General features: G+C 40.1%; 1 protein-coding gene and 1 long non-coding RNA gene across 4 annotated transcripts in view; both read left to right on the top strand.

The window, feature by feature from the left end:
* Positions 1-25,885, top strand: part of dpp10 (dipeptidyl peptidase like 10) — a 798,815-nt gene that overhangs the window by 502,413 nt on the left and 270,517 nt on the right. The gene's annotated exons all lie outside the window — the stretch shown is intronic.
* The window catches only part of LOC134295326 (uncharacterized), a 33,060-nt gene that overhangs the window by 6,556 nt on the left and 619 nt on the right, over positions 1-25,885 (top strand). The window contains exon 1 of the long non-coding RNA XR_010001868.1: positions 1-25,885. This exon is cut by the window's left edge and continues 6,556 nt beyond it. This is a non-coding gene — a long non-coding RNA (uncharacterized LOC134295326).

Here is a 25,885-nt window from a genome sequence, read left to right as displayed (position 1 = left end):
TTAATGAAGTCACTACATTGATTAATGCAACTTGGATGAAATGGCGCTCTGTAGTAGGTGTACTCACCGACAAGAAGATTCTCAATAATAAAAAAATCTATCAAACTACCATAAGGCCTGCCACAATATATGGAGCCAAATGTTTTCCAGCAACAAAGGAAGCAGAACGCTGCCTCGGTGCTATGGAGATGAAGATTCTACGACTTATAGCTGGAGTCACATGCCTTGACCACATCTGCAAAAATGACATCCGGCAACACTTTGGTATTGCCCCAATTGCTGACAAACTATGAGAATCACTCTCCGATGTGAAGACAAGAGCCAAAGGGACGACTAAAGCAATGCTGGCTGGACAAGTTGCACAACAATCTGAAGACTGCGGGCATACATCCTAATCAGGCACATGACTGGGTGAAATGGTGCCAACAAAACTGGACCGCACGATTAAGCGGGACAAACGCTGAAGAAAAAGATGCTACCGTAGGAATACAGTGTTCCCTCGCTACTTCATGCTTCACTTTTCTCTCCCTCGCTGTTTTGCGGGGGGGAAAATATTTATTTATTTATTTATTTATTTATTTCCCTCATTGCTGCTTCTCCTCCTCAGGGCTGCCCCCTTGCTTTGTGCCTGCCATGTTGCTTTGGCTGCCTCTGCTCCTGCAGCCAGGGAAGAAGGAACACCGCTCCGCCTGGTGAGTGAGCGAATGAGTGAAGGAGGGTGCGTGAGAGAGTGAGAGAGTGATGGTGGGTGGCAGCTCCAGTCGGGAACGTGGAGGACTCAGAAGAGGGGGCGGAGTCCTCCATGAGTCTTGCCCCCTCTTCCGAGTCTTCCATGTTTGCTGGCGTGGCCTGGCTGGAGCAGAAGCAGAAGCAGGAGCTGCCGCCGCTGCCGCTCACCCTCACTCTCTCATCCATCCTCCCTTGCTCGCTAGCTCACTCACCAGGCAGAGCGGTGTTACTTTCCCCAAAGGGGGTGGTGAGGCAGTCAGAGCAACATGGCAGGCATGGAGCAAGGGGCCCACCAGCACTGGTAGGGAAGGCTTCACTGGCTCCCCAAGGCATGCAAGGGGGAGAAAGGCCACTTAACTATTAAAATAATATATAAATATTAAAATAAAAATAATGTCCCTACTTTGCAGATTTTCACTTATTGCAGGTGGTCCTGGAACGTAACCCCTGTGATGAGTGAGGGAACACTTTATATGGAATTATAGAATGTACCAGTAACTTATATTTCTAAATATACAATATGACCCCTTATCCATGGATTCAATATTTATGATTTTACATATCTCTCCCATTCCCCCTAGAATAATTTGTGGGCCTTTCTAATTCCTCCAATATGAGTCTCTGGCATTCCTCCTGCCTGAGCATACCATAAAACAGCAAAGGAGGACCTAGAATTCATCTACACTACAAAATTAATACAGTTTGACCACTTTAACCACCATAGTTTCACAATGAGTTTAGCCTTCTCTGCCAAAGAGTATTGCTGTCTCCCCAAACATCGACTCCCAGGATTTTATAGCATTGAATTGTGACATTTTAAGTAGCCACATCATTCTATAATGTAGGTGCACCCCTAGGTAGGACCACAAACAAGTGTTTGGGTGGCTCTCTAGATTCTTCAATGCTTTTTTTGTGGAGGTCATCCTGGCCCAGATATCGTCAAATATAGGGCTCACTCTTATCTGAGAGGTAGTGGTTGTGATCTTGAAATGCATCTCATGTGGATACAGGAGTCATATCGATTTTATTTATGTATATTTTTTCTCAAAACATACAAATTAATCTTATTTAGTTATTGGCTGTGTCACATTCCACCATTTAGAACATTTAAATAGAATAGGTGTTTTATTGGTAAACACATAATGATTATGATAATAACCATAACAATAATAATTTTATTACTTACCAGCCTCTCATGATTCGAGGAGGGTTACAGAATAATTAAAACACATATACATGGTGAAAATACCACAATTGGAAAAGTGAGTCTGTCTCTGTTGTATGCTCTGCCTTCGAAGTTCCAAATGCCTTGATTGGGACAAAGATTTGTTTCTCACATTTCTCTCAGCCTGTACTTTTGGCAGATTCTCATGAGAACTGATACCGCTTTCTCCAATCTCATGGGAACTGCTAGGAGCTTCCAAAACAACTTTCTCCAGGCCACTTTTATCTTCCCATGGGGTCTCCAAATCTATCCCAGAACCCCCTTCCTCATCTTTTGAGCATTCAGAATCTGATGAGGCTACAACAGGGGCTTTCCCCGCTCTAAGGAATGACCCCTGACATATCCATGGGTTATATCAAAATTCATAATTTTGGCCCTCAAATCTACCCTTGACTTATACATGAGGTCAACTTATACATGAATTTATACAATAGTTCACTTATTTTGAAAACAATAATTCTTAACAGAAATTCCTTATGTGCTTGTTTCTCTTAGGAGAAAACCCAAAGTTAAAAAATGTGGCTTCTTGACACCTCATTGTCTTTCCTAAAATTTTAACTTTCGCTTGTTGATTTTGTATATATTTTCTCCACAATAGTTGGTTACGGTCCTTAAAGTATCTGGCAATATACAAAGTATATTGTTTTATCAAAGCTTACTTTGAAGAAATAGTTTTAGTTTCTCAAGAATGTATGAAAACAAATTATTTTCTTTTTATTACCACAATCTTTCCCCTCCTAGCTATGGTTAGAAAGGTTTTTAAAATGGCATAGAACAACAGCAGGACATAAATCATGGCCCATTTTAGCCAACATGATAAAAATCAGATCCAGATAATAAACTCAGCTGTGCAATGAAGGCCCAAAAATGAGCATTTTCAGAGCTGATAGCAGATAACCAAACATGGGTGAGAAGTTCAAGGGAGAGACAGAGAACTCAGATCAGAAAAAGAAAATTTAGCAAATAGCTAGCTGATACAGTTTTCTATAGAAACAGTATGATGTTAGGTGCTCTGTGGAAGAACGGTGCATAATTGGTCTATGAAAATCCATTAATTGTAGAGGAAAGGCAAAGGCCAGGATGTTGAAGTGTATATGAATGAATTCAAATAGTTCATAGTGAAATCCTATAGGCATATTTCAGTGAGAATTGTAGCGGATTGATGATGATAAATGGAAGCTCTTACGTGTGCCTGCGATCCAGAATCACCTGTAGAACAATAACATGCCACACAGATTTGCAGAACAAAAATGCAGAAACTTTACTGAGTCCAAGAGATCAAAAACAATAGCACTGTATTTACAATGGTCCCTCTGATCACTTACAGAAGTCCACAGTCATAAATAGTCCTTTCTCAGTCAGAAGACAGTCCTGGTTCTTTCCCCTCTTTTCTCAGCAGCAAAATAGGCCTCAAAATAGCAAGGCCTTCACCAGCAGTTCTCAGTCAGCAACTGAAAACTTGTGCAAACTGGTTCTGCAGCAGCAGAACAGAAACAGCATCAAATCAACGCAGGTCTTTGCAGGTTCATCCAATCAGCTTCATGCACTTCATTTTCCAGTTAACACACACAGCACAGTGCCTTTGCAAACCATGACAAGAATTGACAAGTCTTGGTGAAATACTTTGTTCTTTAATTAATTACAGATGCTGTGGTAGCAAGGATGATACAAACAAGGGATGGAAAAAATTGGAAGGAAAGATATTGCCCATATAGCAAGCAAAATCTTCTTAGAGAGCATTTTGAAACCAGGAAAACTGGGTTCTAGCATGCAAATTTATTGCTTTCATTATATCAGCACTAATTGATCACTATAAAGATCTGAAAGACTTTTAACTCCTCATGTCTTTCAAAACTTTGAAAATGTAGAACAGATATGATTTGCATCTTTTAGAATAGATCCTATTACATTATTTTCCAGTCTGTACCCAGTGGTACTACATTCGGAGGAGTGAGTTTATATCCACAAAAATGGATGCTAAAATAAAAAAGTTAGTCTTGAATATGTTGCTACATTTCTTCTGTTCTTTACCTCTTCCCACCCAGCAAAGACTTAAAAAACTTGTACTAGTAAGACATTACTTAAAATTACTTATTGACTAATTTAAGAACAAAGTTAGGAACAATTATAACATTCTCAAGAAAACACATGGAAAAATTCTCAGGAATATGAAAAAGATACATTGATCCAGAAAGCTGATTTTGTAGGGGAATAACTCTAGTGAATGAAAGGATATAGAGGGAAGGGGATATATTGGCAGAATCAGGTAGAGAGAATATTCAGGATAACATCACATTGCCCAACCTGAGCCACAAAGGCAAAGCCTATGGCAAAGTGAGGCTTTGGAAGGCCCACATGAAGGAGATCAGATGGGATTTCGAGGGGATTAGCTGATTTCTTTCCCTTTGTTCATGTGACAAGGGGTAGAGCAAGCCATAAATAGGCTCCACCCCTCACAATGTCCTTTTAAATGTGTGTGACCCACCCTCATTTACTGTGAGATTAGAACTGGTAATGTAAAGGCCTTGTAGGAATACCCTGCTCCCAATGTTTAATCTGGGAGGTTTTTCATTTATCCCACACTGTTTCTGTTGAAGATGGAAATTGGCTTTTAGGTGGAGTCAATTAAATACGTTGTCACTGGCATGTTAAAAGTTTAAATTAGATTCAGTAGGCACCACGGTATCGCTTTTGTAGGTGAAGGGTGGCCATCTGAAACGGTCTCTCTACTTGGTGGGCTGGGAAAGGGGCCACCTTTGAGGCTAGAATGGGAGTTTCTCGCTACTGTAAAACCCTATGATTTGGAAGAGAGCACCCCCAGGATGGTCTTCCTGTTAAGACGGGATGAAGTGAGCAAGGATTGCCCCTCGGGGTTGAGGTGCTGGCACAGAGTGGTTTGTGGAAGTAGTCATTGAAGTGACACCTGTCCCTTAACTATATCCATCACCTGTCCCTTAACTCCCCCCCCCTTTTTCCTCTAGGTTACAGAAGATAGATAAACAAATACATACGTCAGATAATGGCCCCTTTAAAGCATATGTCTGTTGTCTGACCTCTATTTTGTATGGAGATCCAAAAATATTTTAAAGCGCTGGATCCTGCTTTCAGTGGTGTGGTTGCCTCCTGCAGAATTCTGGGCCTTGTAGTTTAGAGTGGGACCTTTGGAATTCTCATCCAGAGAGGTCTCCAGCCTCCCAAACTTACAGTTCCCAGAATTCTGCAGGCAGTAGCCACACAATAGCAAAGCAGGAACCCCCACTTTAAAACACTAATGTGATATCATCCCTAGCTACAGAATGGGGGGGGGGGGGGTGAGACAACAGGAAGTGAAAGGAAGTCTGCCCCTAGGAAGGAAAATTTACTCCTGTAAGACTTATCATGAGGCTTTATCACCAATCCTTGTTCCCACAGCAGCCCAAAATTTTAAAAATCCATTTGTCGCAGGAACAGAAAGTGAAGTGAAATAAATCTTCTCAACAGGGGCACAGACATCCAAACAAATATTACAGGAGTGTTAACCCTTCCCTGTGCTATTCAAAACTTAAAATATTTTGGGCTGGAGATACATTAAAAAATATGCCTGTTCCAACTTACGATAAAGTTAAAGAACAAACCTACAGAACCTATCTTGTTTGTAACCTGAGGACTACATGTAATAAGCATAAATGCAGGGCAAAGCCACACAAAACCATAGAACAAAGATTCCCTCCCCCCTTCATGTGACAATTTGAGTGCTCTCTTTATGAGAATTGTATAGGATAACAAGAAACACGGGGGGGGGGGGGAGCTCAGGAACAAGAGATGAGAAGAAAATGATCAAGTAGCCAGTTAGAGTATATTTTGCAGTTAGCCATCTGCCTGATATCATAAAAAGCACTATAATATACCAGCTGCTGTGTCATGAGAAAAACCATAGGCATTTATGGCAAAAATGAAGAATATTATTATTCCTGAAGGGGTTACTCTATGCTAACAAGCATTTTGAGCTAGTACCAGAAAACCAAAGTATTAGAGTTTCTTTTAGGTTGCCAAAATTCCAGCAAAGCATTTTTGGTTACCCATAGATATAATAGTTTCTGCCTTTTCCATGTAGCAAAGAACAAAACATGGGTGCATTTACAGTACACTAGTAAAAAAAATCATACTCACCCTAAATCCAGCAGTGGCAGTCTTCACAATGCACAGAGGCTTTTGGTAAGTATCCAGAGTTTTTCGCCCTTAGCTCAACTTGTCTCCATACTAATCAAAGTTGAGGGATAATCCAGAGTTTGCAGGAAAATTTGGAGTATCATGAGGCTTTGTGGCCAGCTGGACAACTGGATCGGGCCCATTTTGGCTGATCCATTGTCCACACTCACACCGCCTCCATCACCTTTTCCCTGACTGCACAGGGAAGGCAATGGGTCATCCCTGTGTCACTGCTAGTTCTCCTTGCCAGCCATGGATCACCCTGCAAGTGCCTTCTTATTGTGGTCATATCTGCTGACGTCAGAATCACAAATCACCAAGAAATGGGTTATTCTTTCCCTGGATTTCCCCAATAATAGCAAAGCATGCCTGCTGCCTTGCTTTCATCTTGCTTTCCAAGATCTATGTTACTCAAGAGTGTTTTTCTTCCTGCCTACCTGTAGAGGTAACTTCCCCCTTCTTCCCAATATCTTTGGGATGGCCAAGCACTCATAAGAAGCTCCATGGCTGATGAGGAGCATGGTGACATCACATGGGCAATTGTATAGCCCAGTGGGACCAATGTGGCCATAGTCAAAATAGATCGGCTAGATCTATGGCCACCATCATGGTCGATCTGGAGTAGTTCCGGATTAAGCACTTTGTTTCTTGTGATTGGAAATGCAGTGTTAAAATTGCAGTAAGCTGAATTGATATTCTGTAGGAAAAGTAAACTATGTTCAATAGGATGTACTTCCAAATTTTATGTTATTATTGTGTCGCAGACTTAAAGGGAAACAGTTATATGGACGGTGTTATCCTGGTACATCCTATATCTCCTGCTGTCTAAAAAGAGCTAAAAATGAACATCTCAGTCATTCCAGTGTACTTAATTATTTATTTACTTGCTTCTCCATCTAAAGCATTAAGATGTGACAAAAATTTAGCCACATATTTCAAAGTGACAGTTTATCTACTATTTGATGGATTGTGCGTACTGTGGGATATAAGGAAGAGTGGACAAAGTTTTTTAGCTTTCAAAACAGCTAAAAGTGCAGAATAGTGCTAGACTGAATTATCTTTATTATTACCCTTTGTCTTCCTCTTTTTGTTGTTGTTCTTTTATCTTATCTTATTGAAGCACATGAGAAGGTATTAATATGATATCTCTGATGATAGCATAGTTAAGTGTCTTTGGCTGGAGAACAACTGGCAAATGACAACTTCAAAGGTCATGTGGAGCCATGACTTCGTCAAATACACACAATTCCACATGGAAATGTGTGTTCCATGTAAACACGTATTTCCCTAAATGTCAACATACACACAGTGCTGCCAAAAAACATGACAATGTGAGAAATTAGCTGCCTGAAATAGCAAAAATACACAATATAGCTTTTGAGCGATCTTAAAATAATAGTGAACCAGATAGAATACTGTGAATGAAGTAGTGAGCAAACAGTATTCCCTTCTCTTATTGTTGATGTTGATGTTCCAAGGCTGTTTCTAAACATTCCTCATTTTGAGGGTCATGTATCCTATTTTTAGGTGTAAAACTCTCAGAGCAGTGTTTTCTCTGTCTTGCCAAAATATCACTTCTCCCTCAAATGAAAAACAATATTTTGAGGAGTAAATTTTGAATGTATCATGGGGAGTCTGTTTTTATTTTTTTTAAAAAGAAACTATTGGAATTTTTAAAGGATTCCCCCCTCAAAAACCTGTATAGATTACCAAGGATTTTGTATTCTTGCCTACATTTTAGAAAAAGGTTGTGTCTGTGGATGTGAGTAATATTTACAACATTTCTTATTGTCAAAACCACAGCCTCTGTAAGGGTTCTCACTTCCAGTATGACAATGAGACAACAAGCCCTTCAAGTTTTCTGCTTTTCATTAAGTATTTATAATTTGTAATTTGTTTTTGTACAAAACTACTGTCTTATCTCATTGTGAAGCAAAGGCTATGTAGACAGCACACAACAGAAAGATAGTCTGATTGATCACAATGAAGCAAACAACACATTTGATGCTCCTAATTTTTAGAGGTCGATAAACTAGGCAGCAGCAATTACAGTTTGTATATATTTAATGTTGTTTTTTGCAATTTGTACCATTTGCACCAAAATTATTTTTGAAAATGTGAAAACTCTCCTGCAAATCTCCTCTTAAGGAGGAGATTTTTAAAAAAATATTAATATTCAAATAAGTATTTATGTTGCCAATCTGTGGAAGGGATTTCGGCTGTGCTGGCACTTCTTTCTGTGTTGTGCTGTAACAGGTTTTCCTTAATCATCAAATCAACTCTGTATACCTTGTGCAGCACAAATAGCAGACAGATTCCAGGACATAGTAAGACATCTTGCCATTTAAGTACTCAACTGGGTATAACTATTACTTTTTCAGGTGGCAGGTGAGTGGCATATGTTGTGATAAAATAAAGTAATGGGCAGGTTGACATTGATACCTGGAAAGGATGTGTAACAAATTGTTTAGCAGTTAATATATGAACATTAAATAAAAATGCTGTTGCTGGTCCAATGCAGAAATAAAGTGACAGGATACAAGATTGTAGGATGAAAAGGGTTACTTTATTTAACCTATTTAAACTTGTAACTGCACTGTAGTGGTAGGGAGAGCACAGGATGTAAGGTTTCTGAATCAGGGTCACCCCTATATCTCCTCTTCCTCCTTAAACATCCCTGGGCAAAACAATGTGCCCTAGTAGCACTCCATGTTTGGTTGGTCCCCAGCTGCACAGGCTGAAGGACTACCCATCTATGATGATGATGATGGTGATGATGATGATGATCATCATCATCCATCCATCCATCCAAGGACTCCCCTCCTTCACATTTCATAACATAAAGTGAAACTGAACCTAGGCTAACTTGAAGAACAGTCTCTTTCCCCACCCCTGGGTCCAGCAATCAAAAAGGACAATTCCAGAAAAGTGTTCTTCACCAATAGTGCCTATCATTTCTCAATAGGATCCTTCTCTTTCTCTCTCATGCTACTTGCCAAGTAACTTCCTGTTCACCAGCAATACCCCTGAACAGTGTCAAAACTCCCTCGAGATTCAGATGTCTTCTCAAAGAAAGCAGATAAAACCTCCTGGCCAGTGCCAGATTTAGGACAAATGAGGCCTTGTGCTAGTTATGTTATAAGGCCCCTTCCTTGGGCCTTGAAGGAGGTAGGCTCGGTAGACCCACACTGCCTGCTTTATGCCACACTCCCATAGACTATCAACGCTATTGTTATGTCTGGAATCGCCCAAACAAATTTGGCAGGAAGATCCCCCCCCCCTCGCCAACAAGGCCCTGTGCTTAAGCACCCCTAATCACAATGGTAAATCTGTCATGGCCCCTGCCCACTCCTAAGATGTCCAGCCAAAGTTTGCACTATATAGGAGGTTGAAGGATGACCCAAACAAGAAACAGGAGAGGGCCACAAGGTTGTGCCCTCATAGCTTTATGTCATGGCAAATTTAAACTTGACACTTGTTTTCTTATTGGCTTGATTTTCTTTATGAGCCATCTTGGTGGAAGTGTGGATGTGCTGTTGCATTGTCACAAATATGGCTTCCTTAAAATAAATCATATCAGATAAATGTTATCTATCTTTTATATATGAAGAGAGTGCTACCCCTTAATTAGTAAATATTGTTGGAGAATTAACAATCTTGCCTCATCGCTGTTTGATTTTATGACCCCCAATCACATTTGCATACCCCCTTTCTCCATGGCGTACTTGACTAAAGAACATGCTCCATCTCATTCAAAGTAGAGAGTTCAAAAGTTGTTAATTTCTTTGTTCTCACTGTCTGTTTGAATGCTAACCTGTTAGTATCTTTCGTGTTCGTTTGCATGATGCTCCAACTAAACACGTAGTATTCCTCTCCCTTTGTTTCATTAGAGAGGAAAATGCTATTTTAGTCCTCATTTTCTATTGGACTTATACCTTTATCTGGATTTGATCTACTTATTCAAGTTTTGAGCCTGTGTGATGACTTACACAAGTTTTTTGTAAGCTAAGTTCTTTAAATCTCATCAATTTTGTTGATGCTACTTGTTGTATCCAGCCTGTGATAGTGTCTGATGTGTCTGATGTCAATGAGGTTTCTGGGCCTGGGTCTGATTGCAGTGGGGATGGTCATGCTGACAGTCCTGGCTTTCAGTCTGTTGACAGGCCTGCTCTTGACAGGCTTGGTTTCGAGCTGGAGGTTTCTGCAGAACAGAGAGAGGAAAGTCAAGGCCACATTCCCGAGAGAGGCCAGTTTTTTTGAGGAGGATTTGTCAGATGCAGATGTAGAGGTTAATGAGCTGGAAGATAGATGGCACAACTTTCATAAACAAAGAGAGTTCACAGGTTCTTCGAAGGTCAGCTTGCCTTTGAGAGAAGTGGGAAGGTAAATTATCTAGTGGGAAAGTGAAACAGGATGTGCTTTTCTCACTGCAGGAGATAGGAAGGGCCTTTTAAGGGAAAGGGGAAAACGTTTTACTTCATTGGGGTCAACGTTGGTTATTCATGCCAGTCATGCCAAGTTCATGCTCCAAGTTTCCAAAAGTGGATGTCTAGTTTCATGGTTCCTGTTTTTGCCAAGTTTCTGTTCTTTGGTTCCAAGTGGTTTTTAGTTCTTTGGTTCCAGTTTTGCTAAGTTCACGTTTTGACTGTTGGGATTTTACACTGCCTTGTACTTTTGGATTTTACAACCTTTTACCTTGTGTCTTATCCTTGTACCTTGAAAGTTATGGACTTATGGTGATATTTTGAAGATAACTTTTTGGACTATACTTTTATATAATTTTTATGGCTTGGCTTTTATATATTCTTCAATAAACTGCTTGCTTGAAATTACTCAACTGGTGTGGTGTTTTAAGGTCAGGGGGGGTTCCAGCTCGGATATAACACTGCTTTTATTTTGGTCTCTAATATACAGTATTTTACTAGTGCATGTTATTAGCTGTTGTTTTATAAATTGGAGGAAATGGGGGTGCTGAAAATTTTTAAAGCTTACTCCATATAAAGTTACCATTTAAATCTTGTGGCTCTCCTCTTACTCTGCTAAATTATGTCAAATAAGAGGGTTTCTTTGATTCAAACGGATTAAATACAGTCTTGGTCAAATGGCTAGATATTTTTGCCTTAGGCATAAATTAAGTCCATTAATCCCAAATAAATATTTTAATAAATATGGAGAATGTTTTGAGAATCTATAGGTATATTTCTTTCAGCAAGACTCTGGACAAGATTCCCTATGATATTCATTCTAGCAGGTTGACAAAATATAACTGCTAACTGGATTTTTTGTTAATTGATGGACTGTGCAAAAAGAATACTTGTCATTAGTTCCTCATCAGCCTGGACAGAAGTGAAAAGTAGGAACTTGAATGAGAAGCAGCAGAAGGTGCTAAGGAAAACTGTAAAGGAGATGAAATTGGATGAGATAGTCAGAATCCTTAGAAGTCATAAACAGGATTCAAAATTTTATTGGAAATTTGGAGAAATGATAAATGTAATAACTCACATTTACTTGCAGAGATAAATACAAATGCCTGTGTTTAAGTAGGAAGAATGAGTTTTCACATATAAGATAAGTAACGCCTGACTTGATGTGCATAAATTCTAGGATTTTCAATGGGTAACAATGTTATGGATCATAAGGCTGATGAAATGTTAGAGTGCATAATCAGAAATAGAGATGACAAGAAATAATGAGTGCACTTTATTTGTCACATTTCACTGATGGCACTTTACTAGATCTAAGCACTGCAGTTTAAGAAAGATATTAAACATTGATGAAGCTTTTCAAAATCCTGAAGTTTGAACCTAGGGAAAGAAGTAGCTAGAAAATAACTAGACAGTGAAGAGATGATAGAATAGTCCTCTTCAAATAAGTGAATATCCATATTGTAGAATTTTCCATTCTTTTGCTCTGCTAGAAAATCCTTGTCCTCATCCTCAAAGGCTTCACAAGCCTCAACATCCTCTCAGCCTGGGGACGTAGTGGGAAAGAGCCCAAGGGGCCACATCCTGCCCATGGGACTGGATTTGCCCATGCTTGCTCTAGATTGTAGGGTCCGAATCAATGAATTCATATTACCAAAAATGTGGAGGAGTTCAGAAGTATTCACATCTTCAAAAGGCATTATTGGTGTTTATGAAAGATGTAAGAAATTTAGTTAAATTTATCTTTATTCAGGAATCTTGAAGTTAGTTTTTTGTGCACACAATTGTGGTTGCACGCAAATGTTTTTCCTTTTTGGTTTCTTAACAATTTAATCTGTGAGTTCAAATTATTACCATTCTGGATATAGCCAAAAATATACTGATTATATGGTAGATGGAAAAAGAGGAGCATCATACCTGGCTCTGTAAATTACAGTTTGTTTCTTCCACAGTTTAATATTTAGTAGAGTTTCTTTTATAGTTTCTTCTTCTTTTCTCTGCACTGCTATTAAGCTGATCCAGGCAGTCCCTGAGTTACAAACATCCTATTTTCAAATGACTCATAGTTAAGAATGGGGTGAAACAACAGGAAATGAGAGAAATCTATCTCTAGGAAGGGAAATTCACTCTTGAAAGAATTATCACGGGGAAAAGGTATCTGTACTAAAGTTTTCTCAGCAATTCTTGTTTTCACAACAAATTTTTCAAAATTCAATTATCACAAGGATAGAAAGTGAAGTGAAATCTTCTGAACAGGGACACAGACAAGGAAACAAACACCACAGGGGTGTTATCCCTTCCCTGTGCTATCGAAAGTGTGTGTGTGTGTGTGTGTGTGTGTGTGTGTGTGTGTGTGTGTGTTATGTATGTATATTTGCAGTTATCCTGAAAAGTATACCTGTTCCAATTTACAAACAAATTCAACTTAAAAACAAACCTACAGAATCTATCTTGTTTATAACTTGGGGACTTCATGTCTTCTATAAGAAATGCTATTTTAGCAGCACATCCCTATACTCAGGATTTGGAATTACAGATGCAATTTAACCAACCCTCGGTGAGGAATATGTGCAACAAGAAAAAAAAGTACTATCAAATTTAATTGATTACATTTTGATGGTCTGAGTTAATTACATTTTTAATTTACTGCTGCAAAAGTTGAATGTGGCACATATACTGACTCCTAACATTTCAGAGCAATTACATTGAACCATGGTCAACTGGTATAGATTTGTAGATCTCACTCTGACAAAGATTCTGGGCAATATGTGGGAAAGATTTGCCAGCTAGTAATGATTATAGCAACCATGTACCACTTTGCCAAATAAGTAAATGTAGATTGATTTCGATCCATTAATGGGGCTACACAAACTCATATTCTTTCCAGTAAGATAATTAAATTTTGGACACTTTGTTAAAATAAAATTGCTAAACATTGAAATTGAGAAAAAACAATCAGGTTTTGGACTGAATTAGAGTATTGGCTTTCCATACTGATTGGGCTTCATTTCCATCGAAAGTGGTTTACTTTCTATTTTTTTTCCATGCATTTTGTTCTTGATGATCCGTAATGAGAAAACTTTCTATTCTTGACACTTTTTAGTTATTAAAACCAACTCACTAGATTTTCCTTGCAGTTTCATTAATAATAGGTGATGCTACTACTTTATACTTTCTTGCTATACATACGAATGTGTCTGCACACACGTACACATTATGCTAAAGCTCTTTGTTTGAGGTATTCAGAGCCTGGCTCTCAGCAATGGGGGACCCCCATTTATCTATGAGAAGTTTTTATTTCAGTAAAGGAAGCCTGCCAAGCAATGGAGGTAGTAGTGATTATCTATCTTTGCTATTATGCTCAAACAGTACCCCAGATTCCTGGAAAAGTGGGGGAGATAGTACTTCCGAGGAAGGGAGCATTATTGTAAATTGCCCCATACCTTTATACCATATGGGCAAGCTCCTGCCATTTTTTTAAAAAAACAGTAAGCCATATCATACCCAAATGTGGGTTTGTTGTTGATTTTTAATGTAGAGAATATGAAAAAAGTAGCGTAACTAAAAATTGACTCATGTTTCACAAATGCAGATATATGAGTGGTAGAATTCCATGCTGATGGGGTATCCATATACTGTAATTACTCAAATCTAATGCTCACCTCTTTTTTTGGCTAAATTAGGATGCACATTAGATTTGAGCAATATGGTATTCTTCATTCTGAGCCAAAGTAGAAGGGGAAGCTACTTCAGGAGCATCTGGCGCTCCTATTTGAGGGATGTCATATCTAATTTAATGGCCATGACTCCATGGTATGCAATCCTGGGATTTATAGTTCGATGAGTCACCAGCATTCTTCAGCAGAGAAAGTTCAAGAACATATAAAACAACATGATTTCATACAATTGAGCCAGGGCAGTTAAAGCGGATTCATTCTGCAGTTAGATGCACCCCAGGGTTTTCTTTTCAATTTCTGGAAGCTTTGGTGTTCTAACACTTTGGTTTATAAAGAAGGAATTCTAAGCAGGCAGCCACTGTAATGCACACCTTTTTGGCCAAATTACAAAGGGTGCACTTTTTGCTGCTGTGCATTCATTCACCAGCAAATACACATATTTTTGGTTTCAGGGTTTTAAAAATTGAGGTGCACATTAGATTAAATTAGACTCGAGTAAATATGGGTAAAGTGAATAAAAATACCAAGTCCCCCAATTATGTGGAATTATTACTCCCAAAAGGGCATGGTGCTAATGCTATGGGAAGAACACATACTGTAGCCATTATAAAGAGTACTGCCGTGAGGTACTAATTTTGATAACTCACAGCAGGAATGTCTGAATCCAACTCCTCTCATAAACCCATAGGGAAAGTCCACCATTCATTTTTAGAGTAATAGATTCTGCCTCTCGCTCTCTCTGTCTTTCTCTTGCTCACTCACTGTCTTTCTCTGCCCCCTTGTGTAATGTGTTATTTAGTTACCTTGGGTTCCCAATTTGAGAAAAAACCCAGAGTATAAATAAATTAACATACAGGCAAACATCATAATCAACTGAAAATGGCAGTGCTGATCATAAAAATAATTATATTGCCCCCAAAATTTTCTTAATTTATTTCTCACTGAAAACAAATAGTACTGAAATTGACACAGTTCTTGTGTCCTGGTGGCGCAGTGGGTTAAACCCTTGTGCCGTAAGGACTGCTGATTTGTAGGTTGGGTTGCTGACCTGAAGGTTTCCGGCTTGAATCTGGGGAGAGCGCGGATAAGCTCCCTCTGCCAGCTCCAGCTCCCCATACTGTTTCTCAGGTTGGTCCTGATATGAAAAAAAAAAGTTAAACCATAAAGTGATTTGTTGTTGCGTGTCTTCTAGTAGTTTCTGACTTATGGAGAACTTAAATAAAATGACATATTATGGCAACACTTGTTCAGAGCAGGGTTGACTTTAACTTCCTCTGAGACTGAGGCCCCATTTACCCTTTGCCAAATAACCATTTAACACAGTTCATATCTGGTATTAAAGAAAGTGTTTTTGTTGTGCAGATGTTTACAAAAGAAATCCCAGAAATCTACTTTGAGGTCCGAAGTTTAATGCTCAAATTACTATATCACACTGTCTCTCTAGGATCACGAAAATGAAAACTTTGTCAAGGTTTTCTATGAGAGTTTCAAGTAATAATGTAACTTAATAAGTTTTAGAGAGGTGACATTTGTCGCTTAAAAATATGGAACACTATGACAAAAGTTGCAGAAACTTTCGTTCATGAACATTTGGGCTCTTTCTGCATACTGTGCTACCTATGTAACAAATATCAATTGCAGTATATTATTATTATTATTATTATTATTTGAAACACAACAAGAGGAGTCCACAGCAGACACTCTGCTGGCTGTTGTATTGGATCACACTTCAGACACTTCCCAAGTGTCTAGGACTGAGTGATGTATCGACGAATAATGCGTGCAGATCCCAGTAAGGTGGCCTTCTGCAGTTGGCAGGTGGTAATTTTGTCAGCGCCGATTGTGTTTAAGTGCAGGCCAAGGTCTTTAGGCACTGCACCACTGGGACCACCTTGACTAGCTTGTGCCAGAGTGTTTGCAATTCAATCTTTAAGTCCTCATATCGTGTCAGCTTTTCCAGTTGTTTATCTTCAATCCTGCTGTCCCCTGGGATTGCAACATTGACAATCCATACTTTGTTTTTTTAACATATCGTGAAGTCAGGAATATTGTGCTCCAAAACTGACTGTCTGATTTCGGAAGTCCCAGAGTAGCTTGACATGTTCATTCTGTGTAACTTTTTCCGGTTTGTGATCTCACCAGTTCTTTGTCACAGGCAGATGGTATTTGTGGCACAAGTTCCAATGAATCATCTGAGCAACGGTGTTATGCCTCTGCTTGTAGTCTGTCTATGCGATCTTGCAGCAGCTGAGGATGTGATCTATTGTTTCATCTGTTTCCTTGCAGAGTCTACATTTGGGATCCGTCATCAACTTTTCAATTTTGGCTTTGATGGCATTGGTTCTAATGGCTTGTCCTTGGGCTGCCAGAACCAGGCCCTCCATCTCCTTTTTCAAAGTTCCATTTGTGAGCCACAGCCATGTTTTTTCTTTGTCAATTTGGCTCTCGATTTTCCCAGGAACTGCCCATGGAGAGCCTTCTTTTGCCAGTTTTCTCTTCTGCTCTGGATTGTGTTTTTACGATATTCACTCTTGGTCTTTTGCACTTGAAGCAGTTTACTACTTTTGACTTCTCTCAATGTTGGTTCTTGACTGCCTTTCACATAATCTGCCAGGGTATGTTTCTCTTCCTCTACTATTTCAGTTGTTATTTCCATCTGTTCCATTTTGTTCTGTGAGAATTTTCCTTCAAACTCCTTTATCAACCCAGCGTTCTTGTTGTAGTTCTTATTATTTTCCCAAAGTTCTTTTCAGAACTTTGTTGTTGCAATATTCTCTGGCTTTATAGTTACTGTGTCTGTTGTTTGGTTCAGACTCTGGTAGAACCGTCTTTGGTCTGATTGAAACAGTTGATTTTGTCTGTACTGGATGATTCTGGCTTCATATCTTTCAATTTTTCTGGCTATTGCTGTAATTTGTTCTTTCACAATTTCCAAAGCTTCTTCAATTTTTCTGGTGTTCAACCAGTACTTTCTGATCAGGTATTGCTTGATTTTGTCATTCTTCAGTTTCTTCTCTTTCATATTTTTCAGGTTACTTGCATCTGATCTGAGTTTCTTGATTGTCAACTCTAGCCTGACCTTCCACTTTGGTTTTCCAGTCGATTTTCTTTGGGGCTGCCTTAGTTGTAGGAGCCCAAGCTCTTCTGTTACTATCACTGCTGCACTGTAGGCATACTGGTTTGTTTGTTCAAATGATGTTATTTGGACAGTGGAGAGTACTGCATTCACATCTTTCATGAGAGGCGCCAGGTGTTTCTTGGGCACTGTTTTTAGAGTTGGGAGCCACTGTCTTATTGCATTTGCTGCAGCATGAGCCATGATCTTATTCTTGAGCTCTTGTTGTCTTGCTGTCAAGGTTCCTGGTGGTTCAACAGGTGTTTCAAGTGCTGGTTCATCAAATTCTTGCAAAAGCTCCACACATTCTTCTGGTTCAACCTGTTCCACCATTCCAAGTGTTGCTGGAATCTTTGCTGCTGTCTATGCTGTGGTCTGATGGTAATTTGCTTTGCAGATTTTCTGGATTTCTTTGAGTTCAACTTCACTGAACACTTTGTTTCTGATTATGAATCTTCGTTGGTCAGCCAGTCGGGATTCTGTTATCTGTGAGTCAGGGTACTCTTGTTTCCATAGCTGATGCATCCTTTTTTGGTAGCCGCGCTTTTCAGGTTCAGAATTGTAATAGCATTTCATACCTGTGCGGTTTTCTTGCATTGTATATTTCTGCTGCTTCTGTGACTGTTCATTTGGGTTTTGATGATTCTGTAGCCCACTTGTCGATGGATGTCCAGAATCAGCAGCATCCACCGCGGTCCTTTTTATCCTGGGCGACGACCAAGCCAGTATAGACTTCGTTTTGGTTTGATTCTCCATAATGCTAATGGATTAGGTGCTCTTGGTTCCATTCCTCCGCTGAGGCCTCTATGGCTTGGTTGGACCTGCCAGTAGTTACACTACCGCCAGCACAGCCCTCAGCATCCTCGGAATGGTTAAGCCCCCCCCCCCACTTCAAGGTGTCACCTGCGGGGGGGGGGATTATTATTATTATTATTATTATTATTTCTCAACTATTTTAGGCAATGTGCAGGATAATTGAACATTTATGGAAACGATTTGGTATTTTTAGAAGCAAGAATAATAGCATTCTTTGTCCAAAAATGTAATAAAATACTATGCATTAAGAACTACATGTACAATAAGAGTTGAGATGACATTCAGTTCAGTAATTGGAAAACAAAGTATATTCAGAAGATCAATATAACTAAAATTAAATGAATTCACAATTAAAAGGACAACACACAAAGCTATCATGTCTCATTGCCAATGCACACAATTCCCTGAAAACATCATTACATGGATGGTGGATGAAAAGAAAACAATTATTTATATGAGTTTTAATTGCCTGTTTGATTATACTTGAATAAATTTACATAAAACGTTGGTTTAGTAAACATGAATTCATAGTGAGCAGAGATTCAAACTCAGATTCCCACACTCAATTACAAAAAAACTGGCATGCTTTTTCTCAAGATCTTTGAAAAAATGTTCAATGTCCAAGTAATTAATTCTCCTAAGATCCACAAACCTTGTAATGTATTAGCAATAAGTGCTTACAGATCAGAATGCCATTAAGGTATAATCCCATAAACAAACAATATCATGACCTTTTTAGTCTTCGTGTTTACTTTTCTTTAGCAGGCAAATGGGACGTCAGACATCTACATAAATGTAGTCTGTATCAGGGCTTCTTAAACTTTTCCAACTTGTGACCCCTTTCCACCTAAGAATACTTTTTATGACCCCAGGTCAGGTATATAGGTATATATAAGGTGGCAATATGTAGCAATGAAAGTTTTATTCTCTGCACATATTGCATCTGTGGATTCTCACCCAGCTGAGCTGTTCAGAGTGATGAGGTGTTTAACCCAGGTGCCCTCCCCTCTGAACCCATTATTAGAACCTTCAGTACCTCACTGTGATGCTTTCAACAACCACTTTGCAGATAAAATTGATTGCATAAAAGCCAACTTAGATGCTGTCATTGGAACAGAGGCCAATCCAGCAAGTCTGTAAGTAGGATTACACTGGATCAGTTCCTTTTGGTGAGTACTGTTGATGTGGACAAGCCGCTGGTGCAAGTAAGGAGGACAACCTGCTTTCTTGATCCCTGTCCCTCTTGGCTGGTTGTCCAGGGAGGAGATGCAATTCAATTTCAAATACAACAAAATATTAACACATCTCTCAGGGAGGTGGATTTTCCATCTTGCTTAAAAGAAACTATAGTTAGACCACTGCTGAAGAAACCCTCCCTGGATCCCCTGGACCTTAATGAATACAGACCAGTGTCTAACCCCCCTTTTTTAGGCAAGGTATTGAGAAAGCAGTTGTCTTCCAACTTCAGGTAGTCTTGGATAACACACACTTCCTTGACTCATTTCAACCCGACTTCAGAGCAGGTTACAGAGATGAGACTGTTGTGATCGCCTTAGTGGATGATCTCTGTCTCAACACCGACAGGGGGAGTGTGTCCCTCTTGGTGTTTCTAGACCTTTCAGCGTCTTTTGATTCCATCAACCATCGTATCCTTCTGGATACACCTTGTTGGGGGGGGGGGGGAGACTGAGTATCGAAGGCACTGTGCTGCAATGTTTCTGGTCATACCTCTCAGGCAAGTTGGTGGTACTTGGGGATCACTGCTTCTCAAAAAAGGAGCTGTTACGTGATATCCCACAAGGTGTCATTCTATACCCAGGACTCTTTAATATTTACATGAAGCCACTGGGAGAGATCATCCATAGGCATGGGGCAGAGTGTTATCAGTTGATGACACCCAAATATATTTCTCCAAGCCTTCAAAAAACAGCTTCAGCTAAGGATAGCCTGTCTCCTCTGAATGACTGCCTGGAGGAGGTAATTGGGTTGGATGAGGAAAAACAAATTGAAACTGAATCCAGACAAAACAGAGGTGCTTGCCATCAAGGGTCCTAATCTGGGGATGGAGGTGTGTCAACCAGTCCTGGATGAGGTTACACTCCCCCTGAAAGACACTGTTCGCAGCTTGGGAGTATTCCTGGATTCTTCTCTCCAAATATCAGCCCAGGTAAATGCAATGATCAGTAGTACTTACTATCAGCTTCAACTGATCCACTAGTTGCGCTTCTTCCTATATTTGGAGGACCTGAAGATGGTAGTGCATGCGCTGGTAACCTCAAGGTTGGACTTCTGCAATGTGCTCTACTTTGGGCTACCCTTGTACCAAGTTTAGAAACTCCAGCTGGTTCAAAATACGGCAGCCAGACTGGTTACGGGAACATCTAGGAGTGAGCATATTACACAGATCCTAAAGTCATTCCACTGGCTGCCAATTAATTTCTGGGCAAAATACAAGGTGTTGGTTTTTGCCTTTAAAGCCCTACATGGTTTGGGTCCAGGATACCTTCAGGTGCGCCTTCTCCCATACAATCTGCCCCCACACATAGTTTTTCTGGGGGCAGTTACTCCAACTAGTCACAACCTAACTGGCAAACACCACCCAGAGGTCCTTTTCATCAGCCACTCCACTTTGTAATGACTTGCAGTAGAGTTCCGACAGCTGGATCAGCTGTCGGGATTTAAGATACAAGAGAAGACTTATCTCTTCCAGCAGGCCTACCCAGACAGTTTTAATGATGAATTTTAAACTCCACTGTATGCCTTATTTTTATTTTGTATATTTTGATATGTATTTTATGGAGGAATGTTTTAAAATGAGTATATGTTTTAATGTTTTAGTAATGCTGTAAGCTGCCTCAAGCTGTGAGGAGAGGCGAGCAAGAAATAAAGCTGTTGTTGTTGTTGTTGTTGTTTGAAATTGGTATAAAAATCAATGATCTACTGAAAATAAATCAGCACTTACAGGGCTTGCTAAACAGGCTGATTTTCCTTTCTGTGGAATGTGCCTGAAGCATTTTCTGCAGAGTCCACTGTAAACACAGTTTATTAAAGTTACAGAACTGAAAAATGCCTGTAAGAAACAAAGGACTAGGCAAACACTTGCCTTCAATGTGAAAAGATACAAAAAGACTCCGCTGGTACTAAAAACGGTTCAAAAGATAAACCGGATTAAACAGGAGTTTAATCCGGGTTAAATCAAAAATGCTTACTTCAGCCTGGCAATTTAAACAAACAAAAGTTGATAAACAAAGATTCAATGTAACACAAATAACTGGCAGCAGATTCCTCTCTGCTACTCAAAAGCTACGATTGAGTAACTAAATTGTTACTCCTCCGTGCAACGAGCGAACTCCGGGTACAGACACATCAATCAGGGTAGCAGCGGTCAGCAGGGTCCCAATCCGGTCCAAGGTCGAAAGCCTGGTAGAGACGTCTTTAGTTCACAAGTTTCACCGATAGCCACAGAAGGGATAGTCCGAGGTCGTAGTCAGTCAGTCAGTCCAGCGTCAATCCAGAGTAGGCAATTAATGTCCGTCAAAAAGACGACGGAGGTCCAAGCTATCAAGATTAAACACAAGTTGCACAGGAAAAGCCCACACAGTTCCTCCCGCCGTCTATGCCCAGTGTCCTTGGTAACTTACGTATTCAGCAAACGAATCACACCCGTCTTCAGGAAGTTCCCCAACAAGAGCCCAAGCGTTCGTCCAGATTACCTTGCCCAACGCAATTAGCCATTGATTCTAGACCCCATTTTATGCCAGTTCATAACTCCTCATCACTATCAGCTGCTATCCTAATTCCAGGTGCCTCATCATCATCATCCTCATCAGAACTAAAACACCTTTGACTACGCCCCACAGCATCCCCAGCTGTGGATCCCGTTCCATCCCTCCAGCCCGTCCACGGGTCCGATCCTGCAACCCGCCAGTCGCCTCCCATGCTATCATTGCCGGTGACACCCAAATCCTCCCTCACACGAGTCCATTCCATGTCATCCTCCTCTGAGCTAACCATCTCTTCCTCCATTCCCTCGGTAAAACCCTCAAAGGAGTCTTCGTCTGTTGGTTCTGCAAATAAGTCCCGGAGCCGTTTCCTTTCGCGCTCCTCAAGAGAGTCTGAGTCTCGAGGAGTCTTACGACCTCGTCTCCCAGTATCGGAGCCATAAGGCTCAACCATAACACCCTGTTAGTTAAACACATGTCACACATAAACCAGTTAAAATATCAGCTTGTAAGAACAGATATGATTACTAAATATTTAAACAATAAAATTATAATAGATAATTGAGATTCATAATTTAAAATAATCTGGATAAGCCCCTGGAAGAGACTGGTCTTTAGTGGTACTGTAAATACAGATTGTGTAGTTGTTGAATCTCCTCTTCATTCAGCAATCTGTGGTCACCTGGAGAAAAAGAGTGCATCTTCACTGTAGAATTAATGGCATCACTTCAACTGCAATGGCCTGCTGCTATGGGAGTTGTAGTTTAACAAGCTCTTTTGCCTTTTCAGCCAGAGTGGTGGTACTTCTCCAAACTACAACTTCCAGGATTCCATAGGATTGTGTAATGGCAGTGAAAATGGTGTCAAACTATACTACCTCTAGTTGCACCCAAAGTCCTTTTGGAGTGATAGTTGCTTTCTCGCCTAGTGCTATTTGACTTAAAATAAACATCCCTCAGAAAAGCTAAGTATTCAGGATGGATTAAGTGGAAGGAAATGACCCCATAGTTAGCCTGGAACCAAGTTAAGCAGGACCTTAAGGGTAATAAGCAATAATTTGTACTTTATGAGGAAACTAATTCATATGTTTTGTATTCTTGATCAACACATTCATAAGAATGATACAAATAATATACACTAGTAGAGCTATATTATTTATCTAGATTGGCTTCACCTTCAAGTGCAACATTTTTATTCTATGTGTTTAAAGAAATGTGATGAAGAAAAACACTTCTGTAAGATATGTATAAAAGAGATGAGATTCCACAGGTGTAATTCTTATTCCTGCCTCGATTCAATTTTTAAATTGTCTAAAGCATTGTGCAGTTCAAAAGCATGCTCAAATTATTGCCATTTTGCAACCTTAAAGTGGCAGCATTTACTTTGGTAGAGTGATAGTAATTATTTTATTAAGGATAAAGCAAGGAGATCTGATGAAAGAGTGTCATCACATTATCCAAACATATATATAGACATACACACATACAACAGTGTATTAAGTGATAGCATTTCTTTTATCCCTGTCATCAGCATGTTGGGTAAAGTCAATAAAAATACTAGACTTGAATTATGCAGAGAGAATATGGTTGTATACAGTGAATCATTCACATAATAATGTTTGATCTTTATATTTTGGTAAGACCTGTGGAAAAGTTAGAGGGGAAAGAACATTAGAAAATTCTGACATATCTTCTCTTCATATTCTTGATGCCAGAGAGTTACTGTGAACATAATACCAAATACCAGTCCTGTATACTTTCCAATGAAATATGTCTCAGGTTGGTTAACACCGTTGTGACCATGAAATGTGTTAAGTAAATTTGAATGGGTTAAGACAGTGGTTCTCAACTTGTGAGTCCCCAGATGTTTTGACCTTTAACTCCCAGAAATCCTAACACCTGGTAAACTGGCTGGGATTTCTGGGAGTTGTAGACCTAAACACCCGGGCACCCACAGGTTGGGAACCATTAGGTTAAGAGAAAAGAGAAGGGAGGAGGGGGCAGGGAAGGAGTGAGGGAATGTGGATGAGATAAGATGTTACTAAAGCGTCACTAAGGCAAAAGGTGCAAAATTTGTATCTTGACATGACTGCAAAGGATTTTCAACCATTTGTGCAACCAATTGGGGCAGCAATTGAGAATAGGCCCTCAACCCATACACACCCTTATTTTAATTTAAAAAGAAATTAATGCTGAGATGAATAGGCCATAGCCACACTCATTAACATATTGAGAATGAATGGTCTATGTCAGTATTTTTATGGTGTTTGAGTGAAAATAGCATATAGTTTAAACAGCATGTTTCAGTATTTCATGAGTTAATACGATAGAGGTGTGCAACGTGTTGAGGGTTGTAGATAAGTACCGTGTTTCCCCGAAAATAAGACAGTGTCTTATATTAATTTTTGTTCCCAAAGATGCTCTAGGTCTTATTTTCAGGGGATGTCTTATTTTTCCATGAAGAAGAATTAACATTTATTGTTGAACAAAAAAATGAACATTTATTATATACTGTACAGTAGTTGTCATCACAAATCAGTATAATCAGACCAACTATGAATCCTATCAGGAATTTCTTGTTACTACCATTATTTCCATGTACAATAATCTATGGTATGTACATTTACCAATCCTGTAGGCTCTGGTGTTCTATTTGGCGGATATGCTTCCAAACAAAAACTCGTGGACAACAAGTTAAACATGAGCCAACAATGTGATGCGGCAGCTAAAAAAGCCGACGGGATTCAGGCCTGCATCAATAGGGGTATAGCGTCTAGATCCAGGGAAGTCATGCTCCCCCTCTATTCTGCCTTGGTCAGACCACACCTGGAATACTGTGTCCAATTTTGGGCACCGCAGTTGAAGGGAGATGTTGACAAGCTGGAAAGCGTCCAGAGGAGGGCGACTAAAATGATTAAGGGTCTGGAGAACAAGCCCTATGAGGAGCGGCTTAAAGAGCTGGGCATGTTTAGCCTGCAGAAGAGAAGGCTGAGAGGAGACATGATAGCCATGTACAAATATGTGAGGGGAAGTCATAGGGAGGAGGGAGCAAGCTTGTTTTCTGCTGCCCTGCAGACTAGGACACGGAACAATGGCTTCAAACTACAGGAAAGGAGATTCCACCTGAACATCAGGAAGAACTTCCTCACTGTGAGACCTGTTCGACAGTGGAACTCTCTGACCCGGGCCGTGGTGGAGGCTCCTTCTTTGGAGGCTTTTAAGCAGAAGCTGGATGGCCATCTGTCGGGGGTGCTTTGAATGCGATTTCCTGCTTCTTGGCAGGGGGTTGGACTGGATGGCCCATGAGGTCTCTTCCAACTCTACTATTCTATGATTCTATGATTCTATGCTAGGTTTTACTTTCGGGGGAGGCCTTATATTTAGCAATTCAGCAAAACCTCTACTAGGTCTTATTTTCTGGGGATGTCTTATTTTAGGGGAAACAGGGTAGGTGTTATGGTTGAGCCTTATGGCTCCGATACTGGGAGACGTGGTCGTAAGACTCCTCGAGAGTCAGACTCTCTTGAGGAGCGAGAAAGGAAACGGCTGCGGGACTTATTTGCAGAACCAACAGACGAAGACTCCTTTGAGGGTTTTACCGAGGGAATGGAGGAAGAGGTGGTTAGCTCAGAGGAGGATGACATGGAATGGACTCGTGTGAGGGAGGATTTAGTTCTCACCGGCAATGATAGTGTGGGAGGCGACTGGCGGGTTGCAGGATCGGACCCGTGGACGAGTTGGAGGGATGGAACGGGATCCACAGCTGGGGATGCTGTGGGGCGTAGTCAAAGGTGTTTTAGCTCTGATGAGGAGGATGATGATGAGGCACCTGGAATTAGGGTAACAGCTGACAGCGATGAGGAGTTGTAAACTGGCATAAAATGGGGTTGTGAATCCAGGGTTAATTGCGTTGGGCAAGGTAATCTGGACGAACGCTTGGGCTCTTGTTGGGAATTTCCTGAAGACGGGTGTGTTTCGCTTGCTGAATAC

Source organism: Anolis carolinensis, chromosome 1, assembly GCF_035594765.1.
Source record: "Anolis carolinensis isolate JA03-04 chromosome 1, rAnoCar3.1.pri, whole genome shotgun sequence".
Taxonomy (NCBI): Eukaryota; Metazoa; Chordata; class Lepidosauria; order Squamata; family Dactyloidae; genus Anolis; species Anolis carolinensis.
This window is presented reverse-complemented; position numbering and strand designations above follow the sequence as displayed.